Source organism: Talpa occidentalis, unplaced genomic scaffold (assembly GCF_014898055.3).
Source record: "Talpa occidentalis isolate TD23 unplaced genomic scaffold, MPIMG_talOcc4v2.1 talOcc4.4, whole genome shotgun sequence".
Taxonomy (NCBI): Eukaryota; Metazoa; Chordata; class Mammalia; order Eulipotyphla; family Talpidae; genus Talpa; species Talpa occidentalis.
In genome coordinates this window covers 40990826-41016098 of record NW_023604295.1, presented here as the reverse complement: position 1 = coordinate 41016098, position 25273 = coordinate 40990826, and the positions used below count along the sequence as shown (strand labels likewise).

At 43.3% G+C, this 25273-nt stretch overlaps 1 protein-coding gene and 1 pseudogene across 4 annotated transcripts in view; both read left to right on the top strand.

Moving 5' to 3' along the window:
- The first annotated feature begins 1779 nt into the window (after positions 1–1779).
- On the top strand, positions 1780–8833 carry LOC119258095 (zinc finger protein 574-like; annotated as a pseudogene).
- The window catches only part of SENP5 (SUMO specific peptidase 5), a 55828-nt gene continuing 39211 nt past the window's right edge, over positions 8657–25273 (top strand). For 2 of the 4 annotated variants that reach the window (XM_054700472.1, XM_037525343.2), the window contains exons 1-2: positions 8744–8833; positions 12575–12677. The gene's annotated coding sequence lies outside the window, so the exon portion shown is untranslated. Of the gene's footprint in view, positions 8834–12574; positions 12678–24803; positions 24915–25273 lie in introns of all 4 variants that reach the window. The other 2 variants (XM_037525344.2, XM_037525345.2) reach the window with 2 other exon arrangements.

Here is a 25273-nt window from a genome sequence, read left to right as displayed (position 1 = left end):
CCTTGCATTAAAATTTCCTGTTCACTACAAAACACTGTTAAAAGAAAGAATGCCTAAATAAATGGAAAGACAGCCTATATTCATGAATATTAACAGCCTATATTCATGAATATTAAGATGTCATTACTCTTCAAACTGATCTATGGATTCAACATAATCCCTGTCACTGAGCATCAGAAAGATTTCACTGGCAGCCCCAGAATCTGGACTTTCTTGGAGCGATAGTTCTGATATTGCAGAAAATCAAACATGAAGTTTAATTGTATGCATTGTAGAACTACAGCATCAGTGAATTCACAACCTCACTGTTTGTTTGTTTGTTTTAAAGATTTATTTTATTTATACAAGTGCTGGGGTACAGGCCAGATGCGCGGGAGGGTGAGAGGATTCACCAGAGACAGAGCAGGGAGCAGAACAGGCAGACTGATGAAACACACTGCTGAGGGGAGCAGCGGGTGAGACAGGAGAGGTCTGCCGCGCCATGTGGGATTCTCTCCGGCGGGCCAGGATCGAACCCGCGCTGCAGAGGCTGCGAACAGCTTCACAGTGCGGCGCTCAACCGCCTGCGCCACCAGGGAGGCCCAAGTTTCTTATGTGAAAGTTGTCATATTAACTAGAAAAGAGTGGGGTCTTCAAATTTGGGATGGGAAAATTTGGTTGGATACTTTCCTCCCATGAGCCTCCCTTACCAGTTTCTCTTTTATGTCTGAGGAGACGAGCCCTCCTTTGCTTGAAAAATCTTGTGATAATCTCACCTTGCAAATGCTAGAAAAATGTTTATTTTCCTCAAGATCTGCTACAACCATTCCTTGTTGCCATTTGACGCATAATTAGAATCAAATGTCATCATGCTCCAGGTACACAGTATGATTCAGGAGAAAATACCTTATGTGCCAAGGGGTTGAAATATTTTGCTAATATATACCAGAAAAAACCTTGGGGAATGTGTGTGGGTGTAGACCTCAAGAATTTTAGAAGGAGGAAATAACACTAGATTAGGCCCAAGTAATGGATGTGAGTGCACTTCTAAAATATCCCAGATAAAATATTTCAGAAACTAGAAAAGGAGCCAACTAAACCCAAAGCAAGCAGAGGAGAGAGAAATAAACTTAGAATATCTGTCTAGAACGGCCACCAGGCACCTCCTAGTTTCCCCTAGCTGGGTCATATCCCGGACACTCTTTCCAGGCAGTAAACTTCAGCATTTGAGGGGCTCACCCTATTCATTTTCCAACTCTCAAGATCACCATTCTTCTTTTTCTTATGTGGAATGTTGGGTCCATTGAAATAATTACTGCTGTGAAATAAATACAAAGTTTATTGTTTTTGTTTTTTACTTTTGTGTAGAGGAACTGGGGCATAGGCCAGAGGTGTCGGGGGGTGGCGAGAGGATTCACTAGAAGCAAAATGGGGAGCAAAATAGACAGATTTTACTGAAATACACTGCTAAGGGGAGCAGGGGGCAAGACAGGAGAGGACTGCTGTGCCCCATAAGTGGGTTAGTTCCCTGAGAGGGTGGGGGGTCTTGGGGTGATAGCATTGAGATTTATCCCCTAGGCCACCAAGGAGGCCCAATACAAAGTTTAAAAGGGAATTTTATTTAAAAGGTTATTCAGGCAAGAGGCTATGGCTGGAGCTAGAGAGGGCTCCACACTAGATGTTCTTGCAAGGGAAGCAGTGGCCTAAACTGGCCAGAGTGAAAGATCGTGAGGCAGCCCAGGGCCTTGCTGCCTTGCACCATGCCTTGCAGTCATGCCTTGAGTGCAACCAGCTTTGTGACTCTACTCCCTGGAGGAGGTGTTCCTGCACCTAAATTCCTTCATGTCCTGAGAGCACTTTGAGCTGGTGGGCATGGCTCACCTTGGAGACACTGTTGGCCACAGAAGCAGCTTTAGGCACAGGTCTCTACCAAACCCTAGTGTAGGAGAGCCAGTATCAGTGCCTGGAGCACAGACAGCTGTTGATGTCACCCAGCCGGCACCTGGAACACCAGGAGCCATACCTGAAGATGACAGCACACCAGGAGGCATTGCCATCTGAGGCGCCACAACCCAACACACCCACCCTGAGCTCTAGCATCATCCACTCCAAGTGTATGGATTGGAAGTCTCCTCACCAGCAACATCCCTGGCTGAAACACTGGTAGGCACACTTCTAGACCACTTCCACCAAGCCTTCCACACAAACTGTTCTGGGCTCCCCTCTCATCCTAGGGTTACTCAGGGCTAGACCCAGGTCTGTGGAACACTTATACTATAAGGCAGTGGAGGCGAGGGGGCAGCTGTTCCCTCTGCTGCTGCCAGCTGACTGCCTGAGCATGGGGTCACCAACTTCCAGAGTCTCAAGAGCCTACCTTGTAGCAGGAGACCCTGACACCACCACCCCTAGCGGTGCCTGCATCACAGCCTGATATTCTGCCATCCTCGGACCACAGTTATAAGCTGCGTGAAAGTGACGCCATTGGGTGTGATCACCTGGGGCTCAAAGCCTGGAGGAACAATACTGGAGGGCCAGGTGGGCAGCAGCCCAGGGCCACTTTGTTGTTTTTTTTTTTTTTTATTTTATTATTTTTTTAATAGAGGCATGTTTTATTTATTTGTTTGTTCATTTGTTTGTTTTGTTTATACAAGCACTGGGTACAGTCAGAGCGTGGGAGGGAGAGAGAATTCACCAGAGCCAGAGCAGGGAGCAGAGCAGGCAGAAGGACCGAAGTACACTGCTGAGGGGAGCAGCGGGCGGCAGGAGAGGTCTGCGCTCCATGCGGGACCCTCCTCCCGAGGTCGGGGAGCAGCCGGGATCGAACCAGAGCCGCAGAGGCCGCGGGCAGCTTCTCAACCCAGAGCTCAACCGCTGTGCCACGGGGAGGCCCCGTTGTTTTTTTTTTTTTAAAGATTTATTTATTTATGCATACAAGAACTGGGGTACAGGCCAGAGGTGCGGGGGGATGAGAGGTTTCACCAGAGACAGGGTGGGGAACAGGACAAGAGGACTGACTGAAATATACTGCTGTGCCATGTGGATAGCTTCATAGTGCTGAAACTTAACCCCTTGTGAGTCCATGGCCTCTTGTACTCATCCCAGCAGCACCAGGGTCAGGAGGGCATCTTTAAGTTGCCCTGAGCTGTCATAAATTCCCCAGCAATTCCAGTCTCCACCAGCACCTTGGAGACCACAGCAGCAAGTCTCACTTTCTTTGTTTGGATTGTGGACTATGGCCTGGCCTTCAGCACAGAGGCCTTCCACCTAGCCCACTGGCAAGCTCATGCCTTTACATTCCTGCCCATGTGGAAAGAACTTTGTTAACCTCATCAAGATCTTTTATCACAAGCATACCTACAGAGTGGGGGTGTCCCTCTGCCCATAACACCAGTCCCCTCTGGGGAGCCTGTCATTTATTTCCCTGAGCCAGCCCAGCTTTCCAGAGTCTGGAAAGCCAGCATTCTCAGAGGACCCCTCCTCCACCAAACTCCTAATCTGGTGTCCCAGGAGAGCTCAGGAAGCCCTGCTGCCCTTGCACTTACAGCTACCTCCTGTGCAGCATGAATTTGGCAAGTGCTGTAGCTGACCGGGCACCAGAGTTTTGTGCATTACTTGGAATGGCTCCCTAAGCATAGTGGCAAGATGTTCAAGAAGCATCATGTGCCCAACCACCCATGGGCACATGCACGGGAAAGCAGTCTAGACCCTTCAACTAGTCTGTCAATCTGTCCTGCCACCAACACACTGGGCAGTGGCCACACCGGTGTGGGACTGTGGCAAGGCTTTCATACCCATTTTACACCGAAGCAACTCAGCCTGGTGCCTGCTCAGCATGTCCCCTTCCACTGCCAGGAATTCGGTTTTCATTGCCCCTAAAGCCTGCTCCTGTACCTTTACCACTACCACACAGGGGTGAATGCCCCTCCGAGTAACAAGAGTTGCTACAGGCTGCTGGAGGTGCACCAGCTGGCAGCCCATGCTGAGCCCCAGCTCCACTGCTACGCATTGGGAGCTCTGCCTTCCTGTCTTCACTGTGGCTCCTGAGCACTGCTGTGTAGCTGCTACCACCCACGCCCTGAGGTGTTTGACTGTGACACCTCTGGCAAGAAAGTACCCACTTGTAGGTGCATGAAGGGACCCATGTGGCTAAGGCGCCAGCCCCACAACTACTCATATTTACCTGTCACCCCTTCCCCAGGGCCCTTGGTGGCATGCCCTCTGCACGCCCCCACCCCCCGCATCTCTGCAGTCCCTACCCAATGATGAGGCTTGGAGTGCAGGGAATGCAAGAAGTTGTTCAGCACAGAAGTCATCGGCAGATACCAGTGCATCCAACCACCTGAGCTGCCATACCATCAAGATGCCGTATTGAGACTGTGGCAAGGCAGTCAGTCAGAGTGCCCACTTAGAGGACCATGGCAACTGCACATAGATGAAAGGCCTTCACCTGTGAAATGTGCAGTAAAGCCTTTGCCGTCTTCATACTCTTGGTGGAATATGGCTCTAGTCATACGGGCCAATAGCCCTACTCCTGCCCCAACTGTAGCAAGAGCCACGGGTCCTCCATCCTCTGCAAGCACCGTAAGACCCACTGGCATCAGCATCAGCCAGCTGTGTGGTAACAGCTGGGGGTCAGCCTGGCCACAGTGGAGGCTGCAGTGGAGGGGCTGCTGGTGGTGGAGGCCATTGTTGAGATCTACCCTCCAGAAGAGGTCAAGAAAATCCCCATCAATGGTGGGCTGCCCCATTTTCCTCTTTAGCACTAGCGCACCCTCTTGCTAAAAATTACCTCCTCCAATATCCTCTTAAATTTCTACATATTCTGTGCTCTTTCCTTCAACCCTCCCAATTGTCATGCAAGTTCTGTGACTGGTTTTAGCCTCTCTTCTAAGAGGGTGCTCTGGGGTCCTTGGTATGCATAAAGGCCCTCCCCCAAACCCACCTTCCATGTGCTAGCACTGGTGGCCCCAAGTCAACAAACAATGAGTTGGAGAAAGGAAATAAAGAAAGGAAGAAAAGAAGGAAGGAGGTTGGGAAGCAGCAAGGGATTATCCAGAGCCAAACTGAGAACCCAAGCCTTGGGAACAGTCAAAAGATTTCTCTGAGTGATTGACCCACCTTCACAGGTTTGGTAAATTACATGCATAGAAAGAATACATAATTGTTCTTTTTTTTTTTTAAGATTTATTTATTTATTTATACAAGCACTGGATACAGTCAGAAGCACGGGAGGATGAGAGAATTCACCAGAGCCAGAGTGGGGAAGAGAACAAGCAGACTGACGAAATACACTGCTGAGGGGAGCGAGCGGGAGCGGCAGGAGAGTTCTGTCGTGCCATGTGGGACCCTCACCAGTGGCCGGGGATCAAACCGGCGCTGCAGGGGCTGCGGGCAGCTTCGCAGCCCAGCGCTCAACCGCTGCGCCACCGGGGAGGCCCTACATAACATCTAGTTAATTTATAGTATTTGCAGTTAACTAAAAGAGGTTAGTTTCAATAGCTTTAGTTAATAATAAAAAATAAATGTTATTTATAACTTCAAAATGATCCCCTGGTTTTATAAAATCAACTCAGCCAGAGCTATCTGTATAGGGGAAGATATAAAAATCAACTTTGAATTGCTTATCCTAACAGGTACCCCTATAGACTTGCAGGTGTAATCAGGTGATTATTATTTTTTTTGAAGATTTATGTATTTATTTATACAAGCACTGGGTACAGTCAGAAGCACAGGAGGGCGAGAGAATTCACCAGAGCCAGAGCGGGGAACAGAACAGGCAGACCGACGAAATACACTGCTGAGGGGAGCAGCGGGCGCTGCAGGAGAGGTCTGCACGCCATGTGGGACCCTCGCCAGCGGCCGGGGATCGAACTGGTGCTACAGAGGCTGTGGGCAGCCTCGCAGCCCAGCACTTTACTGCTACGCCACCAGGGGAGGCCCAATCAGGTGATTATTGATGGAAGTTAAGAGTAGAAAATTTAGGAAGGTGGTGTCACAAATCCTGAAACCGGAGGTGAGTAGAAATGGTTAACATAGTTGTTAAGCCAGCTATCAAAATGAAAAATCCTTAGGCCACAACTGCTGTAGCAGGTATGACTGCTATAAAGGTATCAGAGGCATAGACCAGAGGTGGGAATATGGAGACTGAGGGCCATTGTAGAGAAATCACCAGTGCTAACCACCTCCTCACACCCTAGAAGTAATTAACTATAGATAATAATTCCACAAAGGAATGAACCCCTTCCCAAAAGAACACTATATTAGTACATTTTCTGCCACTGGAAAACACAGCTCTCCTCCCAAGATTGCCCACCTGTGTCTATACAAGCATCTCTTTTAACAAGCCTGTCCCTTTCAAAGGCAGCACTCCTGCCAGCCTGTATTTATGCAGGCATCTCTTTCTTAAATCTACCCTTTTCAAAAAGGCGGCTCTTTCTGCCTGCTTGTGTCTGTGCAAGCGTCCTTTTCTTACCTTTTATAAAAATATAATAAACCCGCCCTTTTGGATATAACTAAACTTCTCTGACTTGAGAGGCTGTAACTGTGCTATCCATAGAAAGGGGAGGCTCTAGGTTCCCTGCCCACCAAGGAAGAGTGGAGCTAGCCTGGGAGAAGAAGAAAGAAAAGACTGGGAGAAGGGCTTGGGAAGAAGAGAAAAGATTTGGAGGAGGTATATGGAGCAGAGACATGTCAAGAAGCTGTGCTTGCTTCTCAGACTTGGTCTTGTATCAGGGACTTGGGGGACATGGATGGAGACACTTGAAAGAGACATGGGTAAGAGACCTCTGGGGAGGCTGACAATGACAGCCTTTGTCTTGACTTGTATTTTGATTTTGCTCTATTCCTTCCAAACTTGCCTGCCCCCTTCTGCCTTTTTTCACTGGTTCCCCACCAGAAGGAACCTTAAATTTGTGGCCAGCTCCTGGCCTCTGCAGCCCTGCTTTGGGCCAACCCTGTTTGACTGGGAGATGGGTAACTTTGGGTGTTCCGTGGGGAAACTTTCATTAAAGTCCTGTTCCACTGAAGGTCTTATGTATTATGTTTATCTTTACACAGCGTATGGCAGGACCCATTTAGAACAGGCAGGTTTTGGGATCCCAGTTGCCCCTCATTATGCCTGCTAATAGGGTAATTCACCATGAGCTGCTGAAAGGGGGTACTTTGGTGAAACTTTTTTCAGAGGTAACCCAAGGACCCTGTTCTCTAAACCCAACACCACTCTAAATTAACATCAATTACCTCATGCTTCTTCTTTGAGCAGCTCATAACATAACAGGCAGACTTAGACTGTGGACTTTCTAGATTTTGCCACAGGATTTTCATTACAGCAAAGCCATTGTCTTGCTGACTTCAGCCTCTGAGGTGGTCCTGTTAGGGCTGAAGAGACATATCCAACAGCTATTTCCCTTTCTTTGGTTATAGTTCATATTTTTGGCCTGGTTTTTCAGTTGTCAAGATCCCTGTAACTCTATCTTGGCTGGAACAGGAAGTCTCAAAAGATTTATTTATACACTAGGAAATATGCCAAATCTGAAGCTAATACATATATTGCTAAAGTGCAGTAGTAACTATAGCACTTGTTTAGAACTATGACAAAGGACTGTCTTGGTTTGGACAGCAGTACTTTATCATTGACATTGTTGAGAATTTACTGATACATGCAATAATTAAAAGCAAACCACTTTGTAGTAGGTTTCAATGTTGTTTTTATGCTCTCGACAGTCAATAACCATCCTGTCACCTGCACCTTGGGCACACGGCTGTAGACCCCCACTCTTGGTATTCCATTGCATAAATCTCCACTTTATTCCCAATCAAATTAGTTAATTAGTTAATTAGTTAATTCAATCCAAAATTGAATTAACTTTCCACTGTAAATCTGCTATTATTCTATTTTCTACCTGTTAGGATATTGTATTATAATAATCTGTTTATGACTCTTTCCCCACAGTTAGACTGAGGGCTTTCAAGAGAAAGACTTGCTCATGTTCACATGGAACAGATGTTTGTTGAATGAATAGTGTTCCAACATGTCAGACTGAAGTATCTTCTTCGCTCACCAGAAGAATAACAGACACACTGCAGTTCCTAAGCACTTGCAGCTCAACCACGATTTGGAGCAGGGGCTACAATGATGGACAGAGAAGACCGGGCTCTACTCTGCAGGGAAGGTGTTCTTAGTTGAAGAAGGGCAGAGAGCACAGATAAAGAGGCAAATTACAACACGAGGGAGGTAAGATCACCTAGGGGAAACCTGAGAAGAAAAACCTGGGCCAGGCCTCGAAGTGCGCTGATAGCAGGAACTTGGTCTTTCGCCGCGGGCAAAAGGGAGCAGCGATTCGTGGCGGGAGGGGTCCTGGGAAGCCCGTGATCTCCCTCAGCCCTTTGCGGGTAAAAACTTGAGGGGACCACAAAACGCCTCAAACGCGTTCTAGGGGGGCTACAATGTCTGGATCCCCGTTTCCACAATCCTTCACGTGCCGGAAGGGAGGCGCCGGGTCGGGCGCGGAACGCGAGCGTCCGCGGGGAGGCGCGCCGGGCGGGCGGGCGCCCCGGGGTCCGCGAGCGCGCGCCGCAGGAAGCGGAGGGGGGCGGAGCCAAGCCCCCTGCGCGGGGCCTCGCGTCGCGGGCGGGGCCGAGGCGGAAGGGCACGGAAGGAGGTGACGATGTAAGTGAGCGCCCGCGTCGCGGCCGCGGCTCCGAAGGCAGCTCGGTGGCCGTGGCCGCTGGGAGCAGGCCGGACACCTCCTCGCTGACGGGGCTTTCCCTGGAGCTGGCGCCGGCGGGGCCGCAGTCCGAGCTGCCGCAGTGGCTGGACCCGCGGCGGGGCAGGTGCCGGCGGCGAGGGACGTAGGTAAGCGGGAGCCGGGGTAGCCAATCGGCCGAATGACTTACGGTTCAGGCTGGCTGGCTCTTCCCGCGCCTGTGCGCGCCAGCTCAGCACCGGGCCCGGAGGCCTCGAGCGCTGCTCTCTCCCCTCGGGCAAGCCCGAGGCACCAGCTCTCTCCCCCCGCGCTGCTCAGCTTTCGGGGGTGGGGGAAGCTTGTCCCGGGGGACCACGTCCTCTCCTCTTTCTCTCCAGTCCAAGCTGTACGACGCAGAAGCAAAGAAAGCTAGCCTCCTGGCCACTCCTCCTGAAGCTGGTGAAATCTGGGGAAAGCTTTGAGAGGAAGAGCTGCTGTTAGAGGTCCTCCAGCTCCTGTCCAGGGTTTTTATTTGTTCGGACAGTTCCGCTTCCTTCCTGTCTTTCGGTCCTTCTCCCCACACTCCTGGCATACTGTTCTAGTAAAAGGACATGGCACAGTTGAATCCAGCGGTGGGAAGCCTGGCTCTCTGTTGTATGTATGGAGATAGTATCATCCCCCGTTCCACCTGGGTTGAAGGGAGTGTAGTTGAGTTGAAAGCCTAGCTTGCCATTTGGTTGTGGTTTTAATGTTCAGAGAGACTCTGGCTTTTCTTATATCCCTATACATTGGTTGGGAGAATTAAATGACATGAAGAAAGCAGAACATTAGTCATGAAATGTTTTGGGTATCTACTTGAACTCGGTTTAAGAATATCCAGGACACTTAATGGTAGGTTCCTAATTATGTCTTTTACCCAGAATAAGCTGGGTATGGAGAAGGATGCCAGCGGAGACAGCAGGATTTTGTGTGGTTAGAATCTAACTGCAGCCTCTGCTTTGGTTGGGCAGCATTAGGAAGAAATCACACCCCTCTAGTCACCTAAATGTCTCATGCTTGCTGATAAAATATTGGTTTGTGAGGAATGACCCAAATCAGTTTTGCTCCTTACTCAAGATAGCTTCGCCCAATGGGCCCTTTCTAGGTGAAAAGCAGGGAGGAGCTTCATTTACACCTTGGTCCAATTTAGAAGAAATTCTCTGCACGTATTTCTGAGAATCCCTCACTCTACCACTAAAACATTGCATGTTAGTTGAAACTGTGCAGAGAATAAATACAGGAACTATAAAATCCTTTGAGTGTCTAGACATTATAGTTGTAAGTTAATCTGAGATGGCTTTCTTTACAATGGAGAGAGAGGAATATTCACCACTGCCAATTTTAGTAGACCCTGAATTAGGGGGAAGTTTTAGGGGGAGGAGAGAAAGAGATTCAGTGACTTGAGTATTACCTTTTCTTGAAGTTGCTTGGTCAGACAAATTAAGGATACTTTCCTCAGTGGAGCATGGTGATGTCTGCTGTGCATCTTGTATGTAGCCAAGTGCAATCTCCAGTTCCTTTTACAGAGACTTGTCAATTTGGAATTTTAAGTCGTGGATACAGAAGTAACCTTAAGGATCATCTAATCCAGTGATTTCAATACCTGACTGGATGTTAAAAACAGTTGGGGAATTAAAATAAAATGAAATCCCGCATGCCTGGAACCCTACGTTAAGATCTGAAGTTGGACCTGGATATTTGTGGTTTTTAAAAAGCTTCTCAGATGATATTCATGGTTTGAAAACAGCGGTAGATCAGGTTTCATAATTTAGTTTATAAACAGACTCAGTGATGAAGTGTTATGTCCAATTAGACTATTGTCTTCTTAATTTTTTCCCCTCTTCCTTAACAAAATAACATTGCTTTAATCAGTAGTACCACTTCAGGTTTTGTAGTGCCTTCAGCCCAGAAAAAAAAAAAAAAGTCCTTCAAGTTAGTAGCTATGTATAATTGTATTTTTATAGTTTCCTATGCAGTTAGGTTCCTTAATGCTGTTTGACAAAAATATTAGATTTTACATTAAAAATTGCTACAATTTGTCACTTAGGTTTGTTGTCAGAAAGATTTTAAAATTTTGCCATTTTATAAATCAGTTTTTTTCAGGAGGCTTTTATGTCACACTTTCATTAACCATGAAAAATTCCATTTTAGAATATTTTGCTTTTGTTCTGGCTTATCATAAACTGAGCGTGCTATAAATAGTCTCTCCTACCTTCTCCATCCTGGTGTGCATGACCATTTGCTTTGTGTCACTAGCCAGCTTCCTCCAGAAGTCAATTTGAGACCTGGGTTCTATACTTCTCTGATTGTCTTACAAACATCTGATTTAATTAGAGGGGCATTTGCTTTAAAGCTAGTTTTCAAATTTTCAGTCCCTTTGTTCTTTTCTTGGTTGAGTTATTTTGTGCCACTGATTTGAAGAATTTGATGGATGCCTAAAAAGGATCAACTGATAGGACAGTAACAATGGTACACATATATGTTTCTTACCCATTTTAGAGAAAACCTTCTAACTTTTAGGTAATGTTTTCAGAATCATTAAGGTAATAGGCCATCAGGAAGAGTTGAACATTCTCTTTATATTCATTCTCAAATTATTTGATAGCGTTCTCATTGCTTCAACAATTTCTATTCTGTATTATTTACAGAACCAGAAATGGACCCTACATCACTGATCCGCTAAAGGAAGATGATGAATTATTTTCTTTCTAAAAATGAACCTGTTTATAGCATGTTAACTTCCTATAATCAGATGACAAAGGGCATACTAAATTTGCTATTTAAAAAAAACTGTGTTAACAGGCAGGTAGTCTGAATCCAGACTGTAGAGAGACATCTGGTATGTGTCTGAGATGAAACCCAAGTCACGGTGTCTCTAAATTTAGTTTTTGTGTCTGAAATACCTTATTTTTGAAGTTTTAAATATTGTTGAATTTCAGATTCTGTTGGAGCAAACTTTTCAAGTAGTAATGTTTAAAAAGGATAAGTATGAACTCAGGATCACAATTTTAATTTAAATTGATGTTACAGATTTAACATAGAGGTATAGGCAGAGGTTGGGGTAGTAACAAATTGAAGATCCAGCAAAAAATGTACTTTAGAAGTCCCTTGCTGGTCCTTTCTGTGTTTGTAAGGACTTCAGAGCAGAGTCGTATACTTAATCCACTTTATATCTGGTGACTGAATGTGATGAAATTACCACAAGTAGGTACCATAAATGTGCAAGGCTCCAGTTCTCTGTCTTGATCTACTTAATGGTTCCTTGATGCCCTATGGATGTCATTGAGCATTTTTTGTTTGTTTTGTTTTAAATCTTGTTTGTTACTGTTTCTGTTTGGCTTCATTTTTCTGAGTTGGGTAACCCACCTGTTTGTTTAGTACACAACAGCTATCCTCAATATTGTCTTACTATCTCTATGAGAAAAAGCTTGTTTATAGTTATGCCTGAGTTAACCAGTACAGTGACTGTACTGCAAACTTTTTTTTTTTTTAAGATTTATTTATTTATGCATATAAGAGCTGGGGTGTAGGCCAGAGGTGTGGGGCAGGAGGATGAGAGGCTTCACCAGAGACAGAGTGGGGAGCAGAACATGCAGGTTGACTGAAATACACTGCTGAGGGGAGCAGCAGGCAACACAGGAGAGGTCTGCTGTGACATGTGGGTAAGCTCCCTGGCTGGGGCTCGAACTTGTGCTGGAGTGGCTGCCAGTAGCTTGATAGTGCTGAGACTTAACCCCTTGAGCCACCAGGGAGGCCCTGCAATACAAACTTTCAACCAGATATTATCCCCTCTTAGGGATTATTCCTACTCTGGGCTATCCTAGGGTCAGTATCTAATCAGAGTTGAAAGCTTACTTTTGTTTCCCTTATAGGTGTGTTTTATCTTTGAAGGAATGTTGGTATTTGGTGAACATGAACACACAAGAACAAGGCCGAGAATATGAGGGCAGAAATGTAAAGGGACCCCATATGGAGGTAACTTTTAATTACATGTGCTCTGAGTACATGTTGTGATTTGTTTATTTGAGGGCATACTGACTGGACTCTTCATTGGAAAATCTGCAATATCAGTGTCTTTGTATTTTCTCTTGTGTCAGTTAAGAGTCCCCAGAGAAGAATCTAGGAATCTTCAAATCTTCTACTTGGATTTTATAAGCTGGGCTGCCAGTAATCTGATAGCTAAATTGGGGGAAAGAGTAGAGGTCTTAGCATTCAGTATGTAAACGCTCTCTTCTGTTCATTGAACTCAACTATATTCAATATGATACTCTCATTCTCAACTGGACCAGATGTATTCCTGTCAAGAAATCTTTGTTTTACTTTCTAGAATTGTGCTATCCATTATGATAGCCACTGACTGTGAATAGCAACTGAAATCTAAATTAAATTTAAATAAAATTAAAGATTTACTTCTTCACTTTCATTGGACACATTTAAACTGGTCAGTAATCACATGAGCCCAAAAGCTACCATATTTGACAGGGCAAATAGAGACTATTTCTGCCATTGCAGAAATTTTATTATGCAGTGCTGTTTAGTCTAGAAAAGAATGCACTAAGCATTTGCAAGGATGGGTGGGGGGCACTTGGCTGGTTTTGTCAGATGTAAGATGGTATCTTAATGATTTAACCAGCCCTCTTGTTTTTAGCACCATGTTTATCCCCCTCTTAAAGAACTTGCTGCTGTCAAATCTTGAACCATTCTGAGGCACAGTGGTATAAATTGGATTGCTTTTCTCATTGTAAGCTTGAGATTTAACTTCCTTAGGTCTTTTAAGTCAATCTGCAGTCCAACTTCCAAAATGATTTTGCTGTTGTCCTCTCTTTGTTTTGTGTACATATGCTTAAAAATAACCCACAAAAATCCTTTAGATCTGTGCCTTTGACGCTATGTAAATTAAATCTTAAAAAGATACAATTTTTTAAAAAAAGTTTTCTCATCTTAATAGGGTTTTAGGAGGGAGTGAGAGTAAAATATGTGTTTTAGTCTCCTGTCTTTATCCTTTAGTATACTATCAGCATTTTTTTGGTAAAGATTTATTTATTTATGCATACAAGAGCTGGGGTGTAGGCCAGAGGTGTGTGTGTGGGGGAGGGAGGGGGTGATAGGATTCACCAGAGACAGATTGGAGAGCAGAACAGGCGACTCTACTGAAATACACTGCTGAGGAGAACAGCAGGCGACACAGGAGAGGTCTGCTGCACCATGTGGGTTAAGTCATGGGCAGGCTGGGCATTGAACTCATGCTGTAGTGGCTGGCAATAGCTTGGTAGCGCTGTGTCTTTAACCCTGCGCCACCAGGGAGGCTCCGCTATCAGCATTTAAACATGTACAAATGTCTCCTTAAAAAGAAAGTCTTCCCTGTCTCTTGTATTTCCTCAGGCTTCTTGAGCACTTTTATATATTGCCTTCTTTGTTCTACTTGTGCCCTCCATTCTACTAAGAATTCTCTTGCAGATGTCATGAGACTCCAGTGGACATGTTTAATCTTTACCCTATTTGACTTCTCAACAGCCTTTGGCCATTTCTCTTCTAGAAACTTTCCTGGCAACACACTCACTTAATTTTCACCTTTTTTTCTCTGTTCATTCCTTCTCACTTTTCTTTGCTAATCTGTATTCTTCCATAAGCTCACTCTTTTTTTTTTTTTTTTAAGATTTATTTATTTATGCATACAAGAACTGGGGTACAGGCTAGAGGTGCGGGGAAAGGGGTGGTGTTGAGAGGATTCACCAGAGACAGAGTGGGGAGCAGAACAGGCAGATTGACTGAAACACACTGCTGAGGGGAGCAGCAGGCGAGGCAGGAGAGGTCTGCTGCGCCATGTGGGTTGCTCCCTGCCTGGGAATCGAACTCTTGCTGCAGTGGCTGTGGATAGCTTCATATTGCTGTGTCTTAACGCTTTGTGCCACCAGGGAGGCCCACATAAGCTCACTCTTAATCTCAAATTCCTTAGGACACTGTCCTAGGGTGCATTCTCTTCTCTTTTGGATACTATAAGCTGGTAATGTAAAATGGAATTCTTAGGGTATCCTCAGAATTCCTGGCCTATGTACCCAACAGTAGGTGTCCACTTGAGTTTGCTACAGTCACTTCCAGTCTAACATATCTTAAACAAATGGCCTAGCAAGTTTAACCTTTTTTCATTTGGTTTATGTTGATTATACTACTACCTAGGTACTACTCAGTAGAAATCTTACCCCCCATGTATAGGTTTCCCCCATTCATGTTAGTTCTGTCCTGAAAAAAATCTCAAGATCAATTTACTTTGATATAGTCTGCCAGTTTTCCTTGAACCTAAGCGGTTTTCACACCTTGCCTACCTATACCTACAACAGCCTCCTCATAGATTTCCTTTGCTATTCTTTTTTTTTTTAAAGATTTATTTATTTATGCATGTAACAGCCGGGGTACAGTCCAGAGATGCGGAGGGTGAGAGGATCACCAGAGACAGTGTGGGAAACAGAACAGTTAGACTGGCCAAAATACACTGCTGAGGGGAGCAGCGGGCGAGACAGGAGCGGTCTGCTTTGCCATGTGGGTTGCTCTCTGGCAGGCTGGGAATTGAACTCGTGCTGCAGAGGCTGCAATTGCTTCATAGTGCAGTGCTTAACCCCTTGTGCCGCCAGGGAGGCCCGGTTTCCTTTGTTATTCTGCACACTGAAGGTAGAATGATCTTTTTAAACATACAAGTGACATCTTGTATCCCTCTTGGTCTTTCTGTGGCTCACATTACCTTTAAATGAAGTAGCAGCATTTAACTTTTCTATTCTTTGCCTGCTTTTCGGAGCTCCTGCTGTAAGTGATACTGAAGTTTTTCCAGTTCTTTGAAATGTTGCATTCCCTCTCCTAGACTTTTCTTTGTTCTCTTTGCCTAGTAACTCTTTCTCATCCCTTTTCTCAGCTTAAAAGTTTCTTTTTTTAAATATACTTTTTCATGGATGATAAGAAAATCAATTTCAGGCTACATTTCACTGAGAATATATATACCATCAGAACCAAATTAGCTTTAAAGTTTCTTTAAAGAGAGAATTTTCCCTGACTCTCCTTCTAGGTATTCTTTTTTTTTTTTTTAAATCTTTGCAAATACATTTTCTTTTCTTTTCTTTCTTTCTTTCTTTTTTTTTTTTAAGATTTATTTATTTATTTATTTATACAAGCACTGGCTGGGTACAGTCAGAAGTGCGGGAGGGTGAGAGAATTCACCAGAGCTAGAGTGGGGACAGAACAGGCAGACTGACGAAACACACTGCAGAGGGGAGCAGCGGGTGCGGCAGGAGAGGTCTGTCGTGCCATGTGGGACCCTCGCTGGTGGCCAGGGATCAAGCCGGTGCTGCAGAGGCTGTGGGCAGCCTCACAGCCCAGCGCTCAACCGCTGCGCCACCAGGGGAGGCCCAGTTAAGTTTATTTCTTAACTACCTATTCTCCTAATATAATAATACCATAATTTTGACTGGAGTTAATTTTTTTTTCAATAGGAGAAGCATTGTCATTTAGGATGAGGTAGGTTTTCTAAGTCTTCATTATCTTGCTTTTTGCATGATATTTAGCATTCCTGAGCCCCAGGCACTAAATAGCAATACAAGCTTGAATTCACTGCAACAACCAAGAAATTCTAGCAATTTCACATTCTCAGTGACATCTCCCCTAGAGCCTTCTGACCTCTTTTTTCTGAATTGGTTACTCTCTAGGTCTGAGGCACAGTTGTCACTATGTGATATTTACTATATCTTTAGTATTCCTCTTGTCTGTCTCTTGACTTGGATCTCATCTTCATTTTTTTTTTAAAGATTTATTTATGCATACAAGAACTGGGGGGTCAAGGCAGAGGTGTGGGGTGTGAGACAACCCACCAGAGACAGAGTGGGGAACAGAATGGGTGGACTGATTGAAATATACTGCTGAGGGGAGCAGCAGGTGAATCAGGAGAGGTCATGTGGGTCACCTCCCTAGCCAGGGATCGAACTTAAGCTGCAGTGGCTTTGGACAGCTCCATAGTGCTGTGTCTCAACCCCCTTGCACCACCAGGGAGTTCCCCTCATCTTCATTCTTGATTTATTTCCTTATTTGGTCAGATGACCTGCTTCTGTACCTCTTTGATGCATGGGAGGTATATATTTTGATAACTTATGTCTCTGAAAACCTTTTTATGTCTTTAATTTTGACTGATAATTTAGGTGGATTTAAAAGTCTTTGTTGAAGGAATTATGCTTAGTGAAATAAGCCAGAAGGAAAAAGAAAAATATCAGATGGTTTCAGTTATAGCAGGAATATAGGACAACCAAATAAGACATCAGTGTAAAAAAAATAATAACAGTACAAAACACAACAAAGCAAAAACAGAAAATCATAAATCAGAGACGTACTGCAGGGGAGGAGGCGGGAGAGGGATCAGAGGGAGGGATGGAGGAGCCCAGGGGACTGAGGTGGTGGTACAAGGGTGCATTGGTGAAGGAAACTCTATGGGGACTATACATGAGGGGGTGGGAGGAAGCAAATATTCTTTAAAAATGAACAACGATGTAAAAAATAAAAAAATTAATTAAAAAAATTCTATGTTGAAAATAATTTTCCTTTCCAGTCTTGCTGTTATATCCATTGCCATTTTCATTTGTGATTTTTTCTTGTCATACCCCCAACCCCAAACTTGTAGAAGGTTGTTTTGACATCTTATAATTGACATTCCTTTTTATGTGTCTGTTTTCTTTTATTGATAGGGTCTTTTCATGTGCAAAATCATATCCTTTAATTCTGAGAATTTTCTTGAATTATATATTTGACATCGCATTCCCTCTGCACTTTCTCAGTTTATCTTCCTGAAATTTTTATTTGAATATTTGATCTCCTAGTCTGATGATTCTTTAATTTTATCATTATTTTCACTCTAATTTTGTGCTATTTTCTAGGATATTTATTCAAAATTTTAGATGTTTAAGAGAATTTTAACTTTTCACTTTGAGATAACTTCAGACTTAGAAAAATGTGCAGTGTATTTCAGTAGATCCGCCTGCTCCGCTCCCCACTCTGTTCCCCACTCTGTCTTTGATGAGTCCTCTTACTCCCCCGCACCTCTGACCTATACCCTAGTTCTTCTACAAAATAAATAAATATTAAAAAAAAGAAAGAAAATACTCAGATTTTTCACACTTGACCCAGCTTTCCCCCCATTGTTATGTAACTACAGAACATTATCAAAACCAGGTAATCAACATTAAGATAATAATAATAACTTATCTCTGGGCCTTAATCAAATTATGTCAATTGTCCCACCATTTTCCTTTTTCTAGATTAGGACCACATCCAAGATTACCTGTTGCGTTAGTTATCACATCTCCCTAGTCTTAGTCCTTTACTCTGAAGAGTATTTTGCCAGTTTTACTGTAGTGTCCCTTGACGTGGATTTGTCTGTTGTTTTCATATGATTAAGTTCAGGTTATGTATTTTTTAAAAAACCTCTTAAGTGACATTGTGCCAGCCATGTCAGGAGCCATGTGGTGTCTGTATGTCTCATTACTAGTGATACTAACCTTGGTCACCTAAGCATGGTGATATTTCCAGATTTTTCCATTGAAAAGCACAGTTTTTCCCTTTGTGATTTTAAGTATCTAGTGGGAGATGCGTTGAGACTATGTAAATAGCTTGTTTCTCATTGTACTTTCTCCTTCTAATTTTAGCATCCATTGATGGATGATTCTTGCCTGAGTCAGTTTTTCTGAGAGGAGTTGGAAATTATACTTTTCTATTTCCATCATTCCGTCTGTATTTGTTTGAAATTTTATGTAAGGAAGAGTTATCCCATCTCCCATTTGCTTTTTTATTTATTTAGTTATTTATGTCACTGTAGACTCAGGATATTTGTTTCATTTCTGAGTGATAGTCCATTACAGAGATTATATATTCAGTTACTCAGTTATTTTTTTTTTAATTTTTTAAAGATTTGTTTATTTATGCATACAAGAGCTGCGGATTGCTTTATAGTGCAGTGCTTAACCCCTTGTGCCACCAGGGAGGCCCCTACCCAGTTATTTTGATCAGGTTGGCTCTGTGTCCTTTTGACATGATGTCACTATTTTTTGAGTATTGTTTCCTTCTGGCATTACAGTGAAATTCCAGGTTAATCTGCTTCCTCTGCCTTAGTGTGGAATCAGCCATTCATTTAATTATTTAAAAAAAATATTTATTTATTTTTACATCATTATATGCAGTATTTATATATTTTATACAATGTTTGATACGTCCCCTTAGGTGTTGTCCCCATAATTCTCCCTCCACCATGGAACCTGTGAACTGTCACTGTAGCCCCTTGTGCTATTCCCTTCCCTGTTTTGATCCCTTACTTTACCCCTTCCCTGCAGTATGCCTCAGATCTGTGGTTTAGTTGCGAGTTTTGTCTTTTTTCTGACCTTCTGTTTGGTTTCCCTATATTCCACCTATAAGTGAAACCATCTGATATTTTCCCTTCTGACTTATTTTGCTGAGCATGATCCCTTCGCTCTCCATCCATGTTGCTGCAAATGGCATGAGTTTATCTTTTTGATTGCTAAGTAGTATTACATTGTGTATATATACCACATCTTGATCCATTCATCTACTTGGGGGGCATTTAGGTTGTTTCCATATAATCTTTAGAAATCAAAATTTGTTGCTAGGGATACTCTTTTCTATTGGATGTTATTGCTTCTATATTCTTTAGGGGGACAAAACTAGGAAATAAATATGTGTATGTATTTATGTACTTCCCTTTTTTTTTTTAAGTGGTTTTTTAAAAAAATTTATTTATACAAGCACTGGGTACAGTCAGAAGCGTGGGAGCGTGAGAAAATTCACCAGAGCCAGAGTGGGGAACAGAACAGGCAGACCAACGAAATACACTGCTGAGGGGAGCAGTGGGTGCGGCAGGAGAGATCTGTGCGCCATGTGGGACCCTCGCTGGCGGCTGGGGATTGGTGCTGCAGAGGCTGCGGGCAGCTTCGTGGCCCAGCACTCAACTGCTGCGCCACCAGGGGAGGCCCTTATGTACTTATCTCTATATCTCTGTTTCTCTGTATTAAACACCATGAGTTTATACTGATATCTCCAATTTCAGTCTATCACCACTTTCCAGCTATCTCTTTGTCTATTTTCAGTATCTAACGCCTTTCACCAACAATGAGAAAGCTCACAATATCCAGAACATATTTTTCTTACTTGCTTAATTTTAGAATACCTTCAAAGTTGATTCAGAATTAATTGTTCCTCTGTGAAAAACATATTTGCTAACTAATGTGCAATATTTATGTCTAGTTCTTTGGTTTTAGTGTTCTTTAGTTAAAGTAATGTTTTCCAAAATTGCTTTGATGATTCTTTTACCAAAATGAGTTAGGATGGAGATCAGTCTCATCAGAAAGACCAACAATGTGATTTTAGATGATGACTTTGGTATTAGTGAAACTACAAAGGGACTGGAGATATAACTTAATCATTTATTTATTTTTTAAATATATGAAGCATTAAATGGTTCAGAAAGTCAGAGTTTTACAAAAATTCATATGCAGAGAAGTGCTACTCCTATTTCTTTCCTTCTGTCCTTTTTCCCATTCTTTTCCACCCTATCCCCACCTACCATGACCTGTAGGTAACCATTCGCATTAGTTTTTGGTTTAACCTTCCTATGTTTATTTTCATTTTGTTTTGTCTTTTTTCGGGCAGGGTTGGGGGGTGGCCCAGTAGCAGATGCATGTGCATTTTCCTATTTTTTTTCTTATGAAAGGTCACTTTATATAAAGAAGACTTTGCTCCAAAAGAAAACCTTTCTGTTTGGCTTCTGGGATGTAATCTCTATGCCCCTGGAATGTTATGCTTGATTAGAGGGTCTTTATTTACCTGGGGGCCTTGGATGATTACAGTCTAACAGTGTGACTTAGGATGTGGACAATACAACAAAGACTAACAATGTGATTTCATGTGATGACTTTGGAACTAGTGGATCTCCAGAGGGGCTGGAGACCGAACTTAGTCATTGGGTAATCAGTTATGCCTGTGAACTACAGTAAAAACTCCGTACATCAAGACTTGGGTGCACTTCCCTGGTTGGTAGTACTCTGCACATGTTGTCATACATCTGTGCTGGGAGAATAATGGCTCCATGGAGAAAGGACAGCTGGAAACTCTGCAATTAGTACTTCTCCTGGACTCTGCCTTGTGTGCTTCTTTACTTAGCTATTACTTTTTTTTTTTTTTTTATTTATTTTTTTTTTTTTATAGAGGCATGTTTTTCATTTATTTATTTGTTTTGTTTTTGTTTTTGTTTATACATGCACTGGGTACAGTCAGAAGCGCGGGAGGGTGAGAGAATTCACCAGAGCCAGAGTGAGGAGCAGAGCAGGCAGAAGGACCGAGGTACACTGCTGAGGGGAGCAGCGGGCGGCAGGAGAGGTCTGCGCGCCATGTGGGACCCTCCTTCAGTGGCCGGGGAGCAGCCGGGGATCGAACTGGCGCTGCAGAGGCTGCAGGCAGCTTCGCAACCCAGCGCTCAACCGCTGCGCCACCGGGGAGGCCCTATTACTTTTTTTTAATTATTTGACTTATTTTATTTCTTTTTTTTAAATAAATTTTATTTTTATATTCCCCATACAATTGCAACCCCCTTATTTTGACCCCAATCCCTCCCCTCCCCACCCCCCACCCCCCATAGAGTGTCTCTGGTTCATAGTTTTTTGTTGATTTTGATTTTCACTTTCTTATATTCATTTTCCTGGTCCCTTATTTAAGTTTTCTAGATTCCTGCTATGAGTGAGACCATCCGGTATTTTTCTTTTTCTTTCTGGCTTATTTCGCTGAGCATGATCCCTTCCAGCGCCATCCATGTTGCTGCAAATTGCATGTGTTTGTCTTTTTTGAATGCTGAGTAATATTCCATGGTGTATATGTACCACATCTTCTTGATCCAGTCATCTATTTTTGGGCATTTGGGTTGTTTCCAAAGCTTAGCTATTGTAAACAGTGCTGCTATAAACATAGGGGTGCAGGTGCTCTTTGGAATTGATGTTTCTCTGTCCTTTGGGTAAATACCTAGGAGTGGAATTGCTGGATCATATGGAAGTTCTATGTTTAGTAGGTCCAGAAATCTCCACACAGCTTTCCATAGTGGTTGGACCAGTTTGCACTCCCACCAACAGTGCAGAAGAGTTCCTTTTTCTCCACACCCTGGCCAACATTTGTTGTTGCTAGTTTTTTTAATATGTGCCATTCTCACTGGTGTAAGATGGTATCTCATGGTAGTTTGGATTTGCATTTCCCTGATTACAAGTCATGTTGAGGGCCTCCCCGGTGGTGCAGCGGTTGAGCGCTGGGTTGCGAAGCTGCCCGCGGCCTCTGCGGCGCCCCCGGCTGCTCCCCTGCCACCGGAGTAGGGTCCCACATGGTGCGCAGACCTCTCCTGCCGCCCGCTGCTCCCCTCAGCAGTGTACTTCGGTCCTTCTGCCTGCTCTGCTCCCTGCTCTGGCTCTGGTGAATTCTCTCACCCTCCCGCGCTTCTGACTGTACCCAGTGCATGTATAAACAAAACAAACAAACAAATAAATAAATAAAAAAAAAAATGCCTCTATAAATAAAAATAAATAAATAAATAAAAACAAGTGATGTTGAACATTTTTTCATATGCCTGTTGGCCATTTGCATTTCCTCTTCAGAGAAGTTTCTTTTTAGCTCTTCTGCCCATTTTTTGACAGGATTATTTTCTTTGTTGTTGTTGAGTCTCATCAGCTCTTTGCAGATTTTTGTGATCAGTCCTTTATCATTAGTGTTGTGTGCAAAAATGTTCTCCCAGTCGGTGGGGTTTCTCTTTGTTTTTGTTATTATCTTTTTTTTACTTAGCTATTACTTTACTTGGTTAATATGGACATTAGTTTATATTCTTCAGCACTCATAATCCATAACTATTAATATAATACTTTTCATTGACTCTGGCAAGTTACCAAATCTGAGGATGGTTTTTGGAATTCCTCAAACTTGCAGTTTTCAGAAATGAGGGTGATCTTATTTTTGTTAAACTCCTGGAAATGACTCTGTGTTAGTTCACAGAGCTCATCCTTATTCTGTTATAACTTCATTGTAGGATGAACATAGTTTATTCAGCACCCGTGTCTACTGGCATTTGTGTTGTTTCCAGTATTTTACAGTTGCAGCAAAGAACTTTGCATTGTATGTATTTGCATTATTGACTGTATCTTCAGGGTAAATTCCTGAAAGTGGGTTTGCTGAATTAAAAGGCAAATACTTTTGTAGTTTAGTTAGATACTGCTGAATTCCAACCAAAAGAACTGTATCAATTTGTATTCCCACCAGCAGTTTATGGAAAGTCCTTTTCCCTAACCAACAGAATGTTATAATTCCCTGACCAACAGGTGTTATAATTTTTACCAATATCTTATGAGTGAAATTGAACATCTTTTCTTATGTTTAAGGGCCTCAAAAATCTTTGAGAATTTTCTCTTTATGTCTTTTTCCCATTTTTACTTCAGACATTCTGTTCTTTCTCTCAGTATAAAGGGTTCTTTATATTAGAGATATTTAGCTCTTTACTTTCTATTGTTTTTCATTTCTACTTTTAATTTTCAGGGCCGCTTTATTGTTTTTGATTGTTCTTTAAAAAAAAAAAAAAAAAAACACGTCCTCCCTGGTGGCGCAGGGGTTAGTCTCAGCACTGTCAAGCAATCATGAGCCACAGCGGCATGAGTTCAATCCCTGGCCAGGAAGCTAACCCATATGTGGTGCAGCAGACCTCTCCTGTTTTGCTGCTATGCCCCTCAGCATTGTATTTCAGTAGATCCTCCTGTTCCTGCTCCCCACTCTATCTCTGGTGAATCTTCTCACCCCCACACATCTGGCCTATAACCCCGTTCTTTTATGCATAAATAAATAAATCTTTAAAAAAAAAAAAGACATCTTACTCTTTTTTCTCCAGTGGCTGTACTATTTTCTTCTATAAGGATAGTATTGGAGGGCCTCCCTGGTGGCCTAGGGGTTAAGTCTCAGCACTATTACTGCTATGATCTTAGGACTGAGCTTCATCCCTGGCCAGGGAGCTAACCCACATAGGGTGCAACAGACCTCTCCTGTCTCGCCCACTGCTACCCTTAGTAGTATATTTCAGTAAATCTGCCTGTTCTGCTCCCTACTGTGTCTCTGGTGATTCCTCTCACTCTCTGCATCTCTGGCCTACACCCCAGTTCTATGCAAAAATAAATTTAAATTATTTTTTTAAAAAAGATAGTGTTGGTTTTGCCATCCCTCTTTTTTTTTTCCCATTGTGGTAAAATATACATAACAAAATTTGCCAATTTTCTCATTTTTAAGTATATAGTTTTTTGGTTTTTTTTTTTTTTAAAAGATTTATTTTTTTTAAAGATTTATTTATTTATGCATACAAGAGCTGGGGTACAGGCCAGAGATGCAAGGGGGTGAGAGGATTCACCAGAGACAGAGTGGGGAACAGGAACTGACTGAAACACACTGCTGAGGGAAGCAGCCGACGAGACAGGAGAGGTCTGCTTCGCCATGTGGGTTGCTCCCTGGCCGGCCGGGGATCGAACGCGTGCTGCAGAGGCTGTGGATTGCTTCACAGTGTGGTGCTTAACCCCTTGCACCACCAGAGAGGCCCAAGATTTATTTATTTATGCCTTCGAGAACTGAGGTATAGGCTATCGATGTGGGAGGGTGAGAAGATTCACTGGAGATAGAGTGGGGAACAGAACAGGCAGATTAACTGAAAAACACTGCTGAGGCGAGCAGCGGGCGAGTCAGGAGAGGTCTGCTGCACCATGTGGTTTACCTCCCTGGCTAGGGATTGAACTCGTGCTGCAGTGGTTGTGGATAGCTTCATAGGTTGCATCTCAACCCCTTGGGCCACCAGGGAGCCCCCTGGTGTTTTCTTTAAATGATCAGTCTCCTCCTGCCTTTCCTCCCTTTGATCTCCTCCTTGGGAATATAAACTTTTCTTAGAAGCTGAACAGGGAAGAAGGTTGAGGAGGGAATTTACTGTGTAAAGTCATTGATCCTTCCAGTGTACCCCTGCCCTCAGCTATGCATCATGTGCCTTACTATCCTGGTTTATCCTTTCAGGAACGTGAAACTTAGGTTATCTCTGAAGATGGGAGAAGGGATCTTCGGGTTTAATTGCTTAATTGTTTAAGTCTTTCAGCTTTGATCAGCCACCTTCATACTCTGACCTTCGTGAGTATTGTTGCTTCTAATTCCTGAACCTTTTTGAGGTACAGTAATTTGCTTCTTGGCTTCCTCTGCTAGCTTAGATTTCAGCTCTTTTGGACTGCTAAGTCTGTTACCACTCATTCCTCTGCTTTCTTCTTTCAAACATTTTTGTGCTCTTATCACCTTTTTCATTGCCTTTGAGAGTTTTGGCTGTTTTTAAATCCTCATTTTTGTCATCTTAATGGGATTTGAAGAGGAAACTGAGGTAAACATGTATTCATTCCTTTTTCCCCCAAAGAAAACTGATGCACAGAAAGGTAATACAGCTTTTTGTAGTTATTGGCGAGCTGAAATTAGAATATTGGTTTTTTTATTCATAGTCT